The sequence below is a fragment of the Mesoplodon mirus genome, assembly GCF_964341445.2.
Source record: "Mesoplodon mirus genome assembly, contig: HAP1_SCAFFOLD_518, whole genome shotgun sequence".
In the NCBI taxonomy this organism is placed as follows: domain Eukaryota; kingdom Metazoa; phylum Chordata; class Mammalia; order Artiodactyla; family Ziphiidae; genus Mesoplodon; species Mesoplodon mirus.
This window is the reverse complement of record NW_028295480.1, coordinates 243,698-255,848: the sequence shown is the minus strand read 5'-3', so window position 1 is coordinate 255,848 and position 12,151 is coordinate 243,698. Positions and strand designations below refer to the sequence as shown.

General features: G+C 33.1%; 1 protein-coding gene and 1 long non-coding RNA gene across 9 annotated transcripts in view; both read right to left on the bottom strand.

The window, feature by feature from the left end:
• Window positions 1-12,151, bottom strand: part of LOC309797418 (uncharacterized protein) — a 262,284-nt gene that overhangs the window by 150,471 nt on the left and 99,662 nt on the right. The window lies entirely within an intron of this gene.
• Window positions 10,026-12,151, bottom strand: part of LOC309797419 — a 45,511-nt gene continuing 43,385 nt past the window's right edge. For 4 of the 7 annotated variants that reach the window (XR_014292649.1, XR_014292650.1, XR_014292654.1 and 1 more), the window contains exon 4: window positions 10,027-10,198. This is a non-coding gene — a long non-coding RNA (uncharacterized lncRNA). Of the gene's footprint in view, window positions 10,199-12,151 lie in introns of all 7 variants that reach the window. The other 3 variants (XR_014292651.1, XR_014292652.1, XR_014292653.1) reach the window with 1 other exon arrangement.

The following is a 12,151-nucleotide window of genomic DNA, read 5'->3' as shown; positions in this document are numbered from 1 at the left end:
GAATGAGTGGATGGATGTGTGTGATTCATATCCTCTTTGCAGGTCCTATGCCCTACAGTGGATTTTCAGTGTCAGATTGTGAAAGTATTTATGACGGGGATTGGCATTGTTCCCTATCTAATGGATAAAGGTTACACATCAAAGGACTTTACACTGACATCCCAAAAGCCTCATAGGAACTACTTAACAAAAAAATGAAATTGGATTCTGTATAATTTCTAATTTATAAGCTGGCCAGAACACTGGTATTTCAGCCAGTCCTCTGGTAGTTCCAGTGATGTCCCCATGATCATCCAGGCATAATCAGAATGGCTTTAGAATTTGGGAGCCAAAATGTTCCTCAGTATTAACTGCTTTGCTAGTTCATTTAAGAAAATGGACTGTTGAAAAAATAGCTTCAGACACAATATGGCACATTTTATGATTTAGCATGAAATCTGAGAAATATAGCGGTTACCTGAAGCCTGCAATGGTAAAGTTCCCTCTGCTATTGAAGTTATTTTCTTTAAACAAAGATTCTACATCAGTAATGATATATATATATATATATATATATATATATATATATATATATATACACACACACATATATATATATATATATATATATACATATATATATCTGGCATTTTATCTTGATGTCACTTAAGTATTTCTATATATTATTCCCACATTTGGGAACAGAAATGTTGAAGTTATATCAAGATAAGAAGTTATTTATTAACAGCAATGCTTTTTCAAGAATCTATCAGGCAGCATTTGGAGGAAGAATAACTTTACACTGTTACAGTCTCCACAAATATTGCACAAAATGATTTAAATGTTAAAGCTCTCATATAAGAAGAGTGGTATTCATATTTCCATTTACAGCTTGCAAAGAATCTAAATGTTGCTTTTTCTGAAAAAAATCTGTGGGCCATCAAAATTCTATTTTCCCAGAAGTACTCAGGGATGATCATAGTGAAAATAAAAGCACATGGAAAGAATATTAATAAACAGTGGTTAGCAAGATTTCAATGAGAGGTAGAAAAAGGTTAAGTTAATAAAAGAACCTAGGGGGCTTCCCTGGTGGCGCAGTGGTTGAGAGTCCGCCTGCCGGTGCAGGGGACGCGGGTTCGTGCCCGGGTACAAGAAGATCCCACATGCAGCGGAGCGGCTGTGCCCGTGAGCCATGGCCGCTGAGCCTGGGCGTCCGGAGCCTGTGCTCCGCAACGGGAGAGGCCACAGCAGTGAGAGGACCGTGTACCGCAAAAAAAAATAGTTGACTATTAGAGAGATGGTGAATATGGCAAGGATGCAGATCTAGTTCTTCTACATGAATTATTAGTAATTATTATCAAATGCTACATATATTGTATATACCTGTCACACAGAAAAAGCTGTTATGATAATATAGAATATAGTGTTACTTTTTATATTAAGTTATTCTTCATGGATATTTTTATATTTTCCATCAAGTCCTGTGTTTTAAAAATTCCTTTCAAATATAAGGATTTCCAACTGACCATTCTAGTCAAGATTCTGGTTTTCATAATGAGCAAGACTGAGTAAGAAGCATATACAAAATATTTTCCTTCTTTAGAGTTACTATTCAAATGCAACTATACGAAGGTGTATAAGCTGCTCTACTGGAAGAATCATTGTAATTACTGATTCCTAAAAATTACTAATAAAATTTTTTACATTTTTACATTTCTTTTTTATACCAAATCTTTGAAATAAAGAGAAAACAAAGTCTAACCACAGTAAACAGAGATTCACTTACTTATGGGATAATATCAAGAGGTAAATCATGTAGGTATTTGAAAAATAAAAGTCAAACTTTTAAAATAATGAACTTTTTTTTTAGAGAAGTTTTATATTCATGGCAAAATTGAGTGAAAAGAATGAGAGTTCCCATATACTCCCAGTTTCCACAACCTCCTCCACTATTAATATCCCAAACTAGATGGTACATTTGTTACAATCCATGAACCTACACTGATACATCATCATCCCCCAAAGTTCATAGTTTCCATTCATGCTTGTTGTTGTACATTCTATGGATTTTGACAAATGTATAATGATATGTGTCCTCCATTGTAGTGTCTTACAGAGCAGTTTTACGGTCCTCAAATCCTCTGTGCTCTGCCTGCTCATCTATTTCTTTCTCTTCCTTGGCAACCACTAATCTTTTTACTATCTCCACAGTTCTGCTTTTTCCAGAATGTCATTTAGTTGGAATCATACAGTTGGTAGCCTTTTAGATTGGTTTCTTTCTCTTAGTAAGATGCACTTAAAGTTCATCCATGGGTCTTCATGGCTTGATAGTTCATTTCTTATTAGCATTGAATAATATTCCACAGTCTGGATGTACCACACTTTATTTACCCACTCACCTACCAAAGGGCATCTTGATTGGTTCCAAGTTTTGCTAATTATCAAAAAAGCTGTTGTAAACAGTGTGCAGGTTTTTGTGTGGACATATGTTCTCAATTCATTTGGGTAAACACCAAAGATGATTGCAGGATCATTTGGAAATAGCATGTTTAGTTTTGTAAGAAAATGTCAAACTGTCTTCCAAAGTGACTGTACCTTTCGGTATTGCCACTAGCAAGGAATAAGAATTCCCTTATATGTGGAATCTAAAAAATACAACACATTAGAGAATATAACAAAAAGAAGCAGACTCACAGATATAGAGAATAAACTAGTGATTGTCAGTGGGGAGAGGGAAAAGTGGAGGCAGTATAATAGGGGATTAAGAGATACAAAGTATTATGTATAAAATAAGCTACAGTGATATATTGTGCTGCACAGGGAATAGAGACAATATTTTATAACTATAAATGGAGTATAACCTTTAAAAATCGTGAATCACTATATTGTACATCAATTATACTTCAGTAAAAAAAAAAAAGAGTTCCTGTTGCTTCACATTCTCATCAGCATCTGGTGTTGTAAGTGTTCTAGATTCTGGTCATTCTGATAGATGTGTAGTGGTATCACATTGTTATTTTAAGTTGCAGTTCCTTAATGACATATAATGTTGAATATCTTTTCATATGCTAACTTGTCACCTGTAGATCTTCTATGGTGAGAAAAAAGGTCAAATTTGATGAAAACTATTTAACAATAGATAAATGCCAATGAATCTCATGAAACACCACTACCATCATAATTAAATTGTTGAAAACAGCCATAAAGAGTATATCTTAGGAGCAACCAGAGAAAAAATGACACGTTATGTATGTGAAAATACAAGTATGAGTTATGCAGACTTGTCAGAAGATTTGTAAGCCAAAATAATATAAAATGGCATTTTTAAAGTACCAGAAAGAAACTCCCAACCTTGGATGCCACAATCCGATCCTGTCCATTAAGGATAAGAGACTTCTGCCCTTCTTTAGCAACTAGAAAACTGCAAAATACATTAATCATATGTTTGTAGAAATTTACAACAGGCATCTAAGGACTGTGATCCCTAAGAGAAGGGAAGCAGAATTTGCACACATCTTTGCAATGTATCAAGCCCGACAGCAAAGACATCATTCTAGGTGCTGTGTAATCGTGTGTAGGTTGCCACCTCCCTTGTTCTGGTCGATATGCTCCTATTCATAAAGTTTATTACTGTATTTTATACTATTTTCTTTTTCTTTTTCTAAAATCATTGTTATCCTCCAGTGGTTTAGATCCCACATCTCATACGTAACTTTGCCTTTTTGCTTCTCTCTTAGTTGCTCACTCTCAGATTTAACAGACAATTTACACTTTTACTTTGTGGTATACCTTTTATAGACACTGTAGTTTGTTTTTCATTGAACTTTATTCTTCATTTCACTAATATTTTTATATTGATTATGTATTGAAATAATACTATTTTGTATATATGAGGTAATATAAATTATATGGTAACATTTTTATGTCTTTATTCTTACAGTTTCAATGTGGTTACTATGAGATAAAAAAATTATATGTGCTTCATATTATATTTCTGTTGGATAGCACTGCTTTTGAGGAATAACAGAACAATTGGATATCTATACAGACAAAAGTAACCATGACCTTTATATGAAATAATCATAAAAATAACTCTAATTAACTCATAGATCTAAGCATAATACCCAAATTATAACACATCTAGAAGAAAACAAAGGGAAACACATGGTCTAAAGACAAGAAAACAATTTTTAGATAATACAAAAATTATGAAATATAAAATAAAATATTGACAATTTAGTATGTATCAAAATTTTAAAAAATTTCTATTGTATAAAAATCAAAATTAAGAAAATCAACAGGAAAGATCAAACTTGGAAAATGTTTGCAATATCGATATCTGGCAAAGAACTTATATACAGATTAAAGAACTTTTACACTTCAAAAATAAAAAGACAATCCAATGGGAGAAAATGGCAAAAACATATTTATGGATATGTTATATATATAAATGTAAAGTATATGTATCTATGAATATATGCTTATTGGCTATTTGCATATCTTCCTTTTATTTTTAAGTGCCTAATTATATTTTTTATATAAATACACACTATTACATATAAAATAGATAACTAATAAGAACCTACTGTATAGCACAGGGAACTCTATTCAGTACTCTGTAATGACCTATATGGGAATAGAATGTAAAAAAGAGTGGATGTATGTATATGTATAACAGACTCACTTTGCTGTACAGCAGAAACTAACACATTGTAAATCAACTATACTCCAATAAAAAATTAATTAAAATATTGACATATATTGTATATAATATATATATTAAGTATATATAATTTGTATAGATTTAGAGATTGCTCCATCAAAGACGTACAGATTACAATTATAATGAGATACCACTACATACCACTATAATGTCTAAAATTTAGAAAACTGTTAATATCAACTTTTGATGTGGACCTAGAGAAACATGAATACATTGTTAATGGGCTTGTAGCAAGAAAGCTTTAAAGTTAAATATACATTTACATATGACCAAGCAATTACCTAATAGTTCATACTTATCCAAGAGATATGAAGTCTCATGTCACACAAATTTGTTCAAAAACTGTGTAACACCATTATTCATAATAGGTAAAACTGGATATGACCAAAATATCCAACACGATTTTTTTTAACGTCTTTATTGGAGTATAGTTGCTTTACAGTGGTGTGTTAGTTTCTGCTTTATAACAAAGTGAATCAGTTATACATATACCTATGTTCCCGTATCTCTTCCTTCTTGTGTCTCCCTCCCTCCCATCCTCCCTATCCCACCCCTCTAGGTGGTCACAAAGCACGGAGCTGATTTCCCTGTGCTATGCGGCTGCTTCCCACTAGCTATCTACCTTACGTTTGGTAGTGTATATATGTCCATGCCTCTCTCACTTTGTCACAGCTTACCCTTCCCCCTCCCCATATCCTCTAGTCCATTCTCTAGTAGGTCTGTGTCTTTATTCCCGTCTTACCCCTAGGTCCCTCATGACCTTTTTTTTTTCTTAGATTCCATATATATGTGTTAGCATACGGTATTTGTCTTTCTCTTTCTGACTTACTTCATTCTGTATGACAGACTCTTAGTCGATCCACCTCACTACAAATATCTCAGTTTCGTTTCTTTTTATGGCTGAGTAATATTCCATTGTATATATGTGCCACATCTTTATCCATTCATCCGATGATGGACACTTAGGTTGCTTCCATGTCCTGGCTATTGTAAATAGAGCTGCAATGAACATTTTGGTACATGACTCTTTTTGAATTATGGTTTTCTCAGGCTATAGGCCCAGTAGTGGAATTGCTGGGTCATATGGTAGTTCTATTTTTAGTTTTTCAGGGAACCTCCATACTGTTCTCCACAGTGGCTGTATCAATTTACATTCCCACCAACAGTGCAATAGGGTTCCCTTTTCTCCACACCCTCTCCAGCATTTATTGTATGGTACTGGCACAGAAACAGAAATATAGATCAATGGAACAGGAGACAAAGCCCAGAGATAAACCCACGCACATATGGTCAACTTATCTTTGATAAAGGAGGGAAGAATATACAGTGGAGAAAAGACAGCCTCTTCAATAAGTGGTGCAGGGAAAACTGGACAGGTACATGTAAAAGTATGAAATTAGAACACTCCCTAACACCATACACAAAAATAAACTCCCCTAACACCATACACAAAAATAAACTCAAAATGGATTAAAGTCCTAAATGTAAAGCCAGACACTATCAAACTCCTAGAGGAAAACATAGGCAGAATACTCTATGACATAAATCACAGCAAGATCCTTTTGGACCCACTTCCTAGAGAAATGGAAATAAAACCAAAAATAAACAAATGGGACCTAATGAAACTTCAAAGCTTTTGCACAGCAAAGGAAACCATAAACAAGACCAAAAGACAACCCTCAGAATGGGAGAAAATCTTTGCAAATGAAGCAACTGACAAAGGATTCATCTCCCAAATTTAGAAGCAGCTCATGCAGCTCAATATCAAAGAAACAAACAACCCAATCCAAAAATGGGCAGAAGACCTAAATAGACATTTCTCCAAAGAAGATATACAGACTGCCAACAAACACATGAAAGGATGCTCAACATCACCAATCATTAGAGAAATGCAAATCAAAACTACACTGAGGTATCACCTCACACCCGTCAGAATGGCCATCATCAGAAAATCTCCAAAAAGATTTATACGGGTGAACCAGTTGTGGTGTATCCATACAATGCCATATCATACAGCAGAAGGATAGAATTATGAGGAATGCAACAAGGATGAATGTCAGAAACATTATGGTGAGAAAAAAGCGAGACACACAAGAGTATGTACTTTATGTTTCTGTTTATATGACTCTCTAGAAAAGGAAAAATGAATCTCTGGCGACAGAAAACATATCAGCAGTTGCCTGTATCATATATGGAGTAGAGAGTGACTGCAAAGAGGAAAGGGAAAACTGCAAAGGGGGTAATAGGAAAATTGTCTACCTTGATGGAAACAGAAGTTACAAAATATTTACATTTGTCAAAATTCATTAAAGTGTACATTCAAGTCAGTATATTTTTAGATTATACCACAATATATTTCTTTTAATAAAAATAATTATGAAGAGTAGGTAAGGGGGCAAAGGACCTGAAAGCCAGCTTTAGCTATGTTAGAGCTGTAAAATCAAAAAAAGATCAAGTTGCCCCTAATTTAAAAACCAAGAAAATGCATACAAGTTGAGGAATAGAGATTTTAACTCATTTTAAGAGTGAGTTTTCTAACAATTAGAGCTTCCTAAAAATGAAATAAACTTATTTTGAGTTGGCAATTTCTTTCTCAGTGAGGACATTCAAGTACAAGATGACGATCATTTTTCAGGTGTGTTGTAGAAGTGCCTTAGAGATTGAAATTTGCATTAACCAATATTTAAGATGATTCAATAACATCAGAAAATATGCTATATTTATATATGCTCTTTTATGGTAGAGTTCTGTCTATAATGTTTTCTAAAATATCCTTTGAATTAATATTTCAATAGTAGTCTCCAGTGCTGCAAATGTAGGCCAGAAAGTTAGATCTGTGCACAGTCTATTTTTAAAGAAGCTTGTAATCTGGAAGAGAAGATAGACAAAAATGTTGTAGCAAAATGCAGTAAGTTTCATAATACAGATATCCTCATGCTCTTATATGACATGGAAGCAGTGTCACATTCTTAATATGTCATTTTTCTGAAATACTTCAGTATTAATTTCTCATAATTATAATTAATTAAGGCATGAATTATTTACAGAGAGATTCTAGTTATTCCTAAAATATTTGGAAATTGTTTTAACATGAAGGTATTTCTTAGAATACCTCCAATAAAGTTCCAAAACATGTCTTTCAAAGCCTAAATGTGTTTGTACAATCCTGGCAAACCTCAAGGAAAAATGTGAATGTTGCTGATTATCCACCATTTAAAGTTTTCTAGGCTTTGGCATTTTTCTGTAAGTAGAAATAATTGACTATGAACTATGCAAAGAGTTGTTTTACCTGAATTTCTTTGAGATCCATCAGATGTGGCCATTAAAATGAGCCAATCTCCTCCATTACAACTACTCACTGTGCAGGCTTCTAGTCAAGCATTGGTGGAGATAGCGCAGCTCAATTTAAATTAAAATTCAAGGTAATGTAACTAAACAAGTGAGTCCTATCCTTTTCCCCTTACTTTCCCTTAGAGAGTTTTTGAAGTTAGGGATTTGTAAAATGAAAATATTAAACCAAATTTAATAGCAAAATGTCATTTTTGTCATTAGTGAAACCAAGCCCAGTTTCCACTTACCCCAAAGTATAAATTGCCTATCTGAGAAGCAGTTCAAATTTAAGTCATGTCAGATTGGTGGTCTTTCTGAGTTTCAGTTTGGAACTCTTATTTGAAGTCATTGTTTCACTCAAGAGCATCTCAATATCAATAGCAGGTTTTCTACTTCAGCAAAAGCCTTGATGTACAGCAGTGCCATTGGGTCCAGAGGATAACCTCTTTGTACGTGTTTTCTCCCAGTCTCACAGCAATGTTAAAGTCACTGATATCACAGAGCACATTTCTAATCCTAACTGTATGCCCTAATTTTGGCAGAAATCCACTCCTCCACTTTTATGCAATGTATTAACAGCCAGCAATTTAATTGTATTTGTTGAGACAGTAATATCAACGTGAAGCATTCCTTTTTTGAGGCTCAAATTCTTAATATTTGCTTTCCCCTTTGCAAGAAATACTTACTCCTTTACTCCCTTGTCCCCTTAGGCTACCTACCTCATACATCAATTAAGAAGACGTTTCACAAGGGATGCCTTTCCTCATCCTTCCAGGTGAGAAAGGCTGCCTGTTCCATGGCTCATAGTATCTTGTCTATATTTACTACAATTAGTAATTCTTCTTTAGACTGCAGGCTCTAAGAAGTATGGACAATGCTTGCTTTCCCCCACCTTGTATTACCAGCACCTAATGCAGTGCCTGGGACATAGTAGAAATTCTATAAATATGTAATGATTGATGAATGAATGAATGAATGAATGTGTTAATAACAAGATAAATGCATAAATCGTACTTGTAAAGCACAATACAAAGTAATTTCATTAATATCCACCCACTTACTTGTACCTTTATACCCTTCTCTTCATTTATATATCTTAGAATTACTTTTAATTTTATCAGCAGGGATACAGGATTTAATGACTAAATTTTGATGAAATGTATTAGAAATATTCGTGAGTGAGTAAGCACTATGCCATGGTGAGAGAGAGAAAAAAATAAAAGCTATTGTTATATTCTTGACTCAAGTCATACTCAATATTATTTGTTACATATTATATTACTCACGCAAATGCATTCTCACTGGCATGGTATCACCTGCATTATTATAATTTCCATTTCCTTCCCAATCCCTTTAAAGCCCATATCTGACCCTTAGACTTATTAAATTGCATTGTTTTAAACCACTTCTCCAATTTGTCAAGGTCATATTATGGCCATGTTGAATTTTGATCTTGACAAAGTATTAATCAGTCTTATCAACTAAAGAGAACTGTAAATTACTAAATCCACATGCTTTTCTATCATCCTAATCTTGATGAAAATATTAAATAGCCTCTGGCCCAGGATTGACCTCTACATATAAAACTTCTGTCCACTTTGTTGAGGAGGAACTATAAATGAGTTTGATTGTTCTACCTACTTTGTTTCCAATAAATAGGTCTCTGGTGTGATCTATTTTTATAAATTTGTGAATGAATTCAATTTGTAATATTTTTATAATATTAATATTTAATGTCTGATTTCAAGTCATGGATGAAAAAATGCTAACATCAATGAAAACTACTACTTGCTCAAATAGATTAATAATAGTAAGAACAATTAAAGTAGATTTTAAATCTACTGTCATGTTTATTTACTTTCCTGAATTGTTCCCACTGTGCCACTTCCTTACTTTCTGAATGTGACAGGTTCGTGCATGACGTCCTCCTCTAGATGCTGTGCCAGTAAGAAATCTCTCTGATTATAATAGGTGATCATCTATGATGGATAATAAGAGAAATATGCTTTTGCATTTTCAATCACAAATCCATGTCTTGCACAATGAAATGATTTTACTTGTTGCTTGATCACGGGGACTTCTTCCTCTGAATAAATAAGACTTGACTTTGCCTCTTTATGCAGTCATCTGTTCACAGTTCTGCCTCTCTCCGGTAGACTGTGTCTCCTTAAAGACAAATGAATATTCATTCATCTTTGATCCCCATTGCTTAGCATGCATAGTAATTGTTCAACAAATATTTGTTTAATAAGCTAAACACCAATATGCCATGAAGTAGGAAAATCTGGAGATGTGAGTGGTCAAGATGGGGGGTGTGACTAAAGGACCCCTCTGAATTCTAAGAACAACATACTTAGGATGGAATGCATGAGTAATCAAACGGGCTGACTACTTGACAACTAGTATGTATTCAATTTTCAAATTGTATATTATAAGCATCCCTGAGTGTAATTTGAAATGGATAGACAGGAATTTTTATTTTATTTTTTCTAATGAGGAAGCAGTGTAGTTTTCTATTCTCATGGCCTCTGTTGCTTCCTATGAATATTTCTCCAATATCTTGACATAATCGTTTTCAGGAAGCCAAGAGAGTCCAAAAGAAAATGACAAACAACAGAAATTGCTTTCATTTTCTAGTGTTTGGAAAAACATAAAAATAGGTTTAAGTTTTTCAAACATACTTAGATTTCATGAGATTTTACTTGGTTTATAATCAATATGATAAGATGCATATATATGTATATAGAATCATCATTCATTTTAAATTGGAAATAATGTGTATTCCCATGGCTGATTTGCAAACTGTCAATAATAAGAACCAAGCTTATGTCCTCCTAAGTCTTTTGTAGCCCCATTTTAACACATTTTCTGGAAGTTATTTCACTTCAACCACTCTACTTTCTAAAAAAACAATAGATGACTTTTTAAAATTTTTCATTTCAAAATGAAAATATTAAAATATGCTAAAAATTGGTGCAATAATGGAAGCTACAACTTACCATGTAAGTTTGTTTGTAATTGAGCAAAATATGTTCCAATAATTTTTGCATTGCATTTGCCTTTCTCTATATAATTACTAACCCTTTTTCTTTCACTATGGAATGTGAATTTTGATTTCTCATCTTCAAATTTGCCTTTAAATACATTTCTACCCTTATTTTTCTTCCGTCTGGAAGCTAAGTTTTCAAGAGAAAATTTGTTTCCACAAATATTGAATGTCTTCATATTAGGAATAATTCTAATGCAACTACTTTGTATTTGGAAATGTGCCACTGTGTTTAGGAAGGCTAAACACATACTTTTGGGTAAGTTCAAAAAAGATTACTCCAATGATTCAACCAAATATATTTCAAGCATATTGATAAGAATTTTCAAACTAATTGTGTGTGATAGCCATCAATTAAAGACGTAAAATGAATGCCTGCTATTTTAAAACATAATTAAGCCAAGGAAAGGCTGTGAATAACTAGCATGTTCTGTAAAGATAATTGGCTCATTAACTAAATTCTAACAGCCCATTCACATTTCTAGATTTTAATTGAAGAATGGATGGAAATAGTAAGGTGAGCTCATTGCCCAATACATATAAGCAGGTGACAATTTTAATTTCTGCGGAGATGCCCATATTGTATGAAATCTTATTAATATTGTGATGGAATACAGTGAATCATGCTGTGAAAGAAGCACATATTTGACTGTTGTACATGTGTTCACACACACACACACACAAACACACAGATACACACACATTTCTTTTTTCTCCTCTATTCTCATTTCAGTCCCATTTTTCCTTTTCTTAGATAACTGGTATCATGAATTGAATATAAATACTTTGAATCCATGCTTGAATTTTTTACTATATGCAAATGAATCCATGAAAAATACATGATTGCTTTGAGTTTTAACAATTTGTATACATGTCATCATGCCAAATGTGTAATCTTGAAAATCATTTATCATGTATATAATTAATTATTTTGAGTGAAGTATGGCACTGCATCTTAAAAATAGTTTATATATGTCTTTTGTAAGCAGCATAAACTGGAATTTTTAAATTTATTTTTATTGTCTCTGTGATCAAATGTATTGTGATTATTGATCTATTTCTCCTTTATTTTT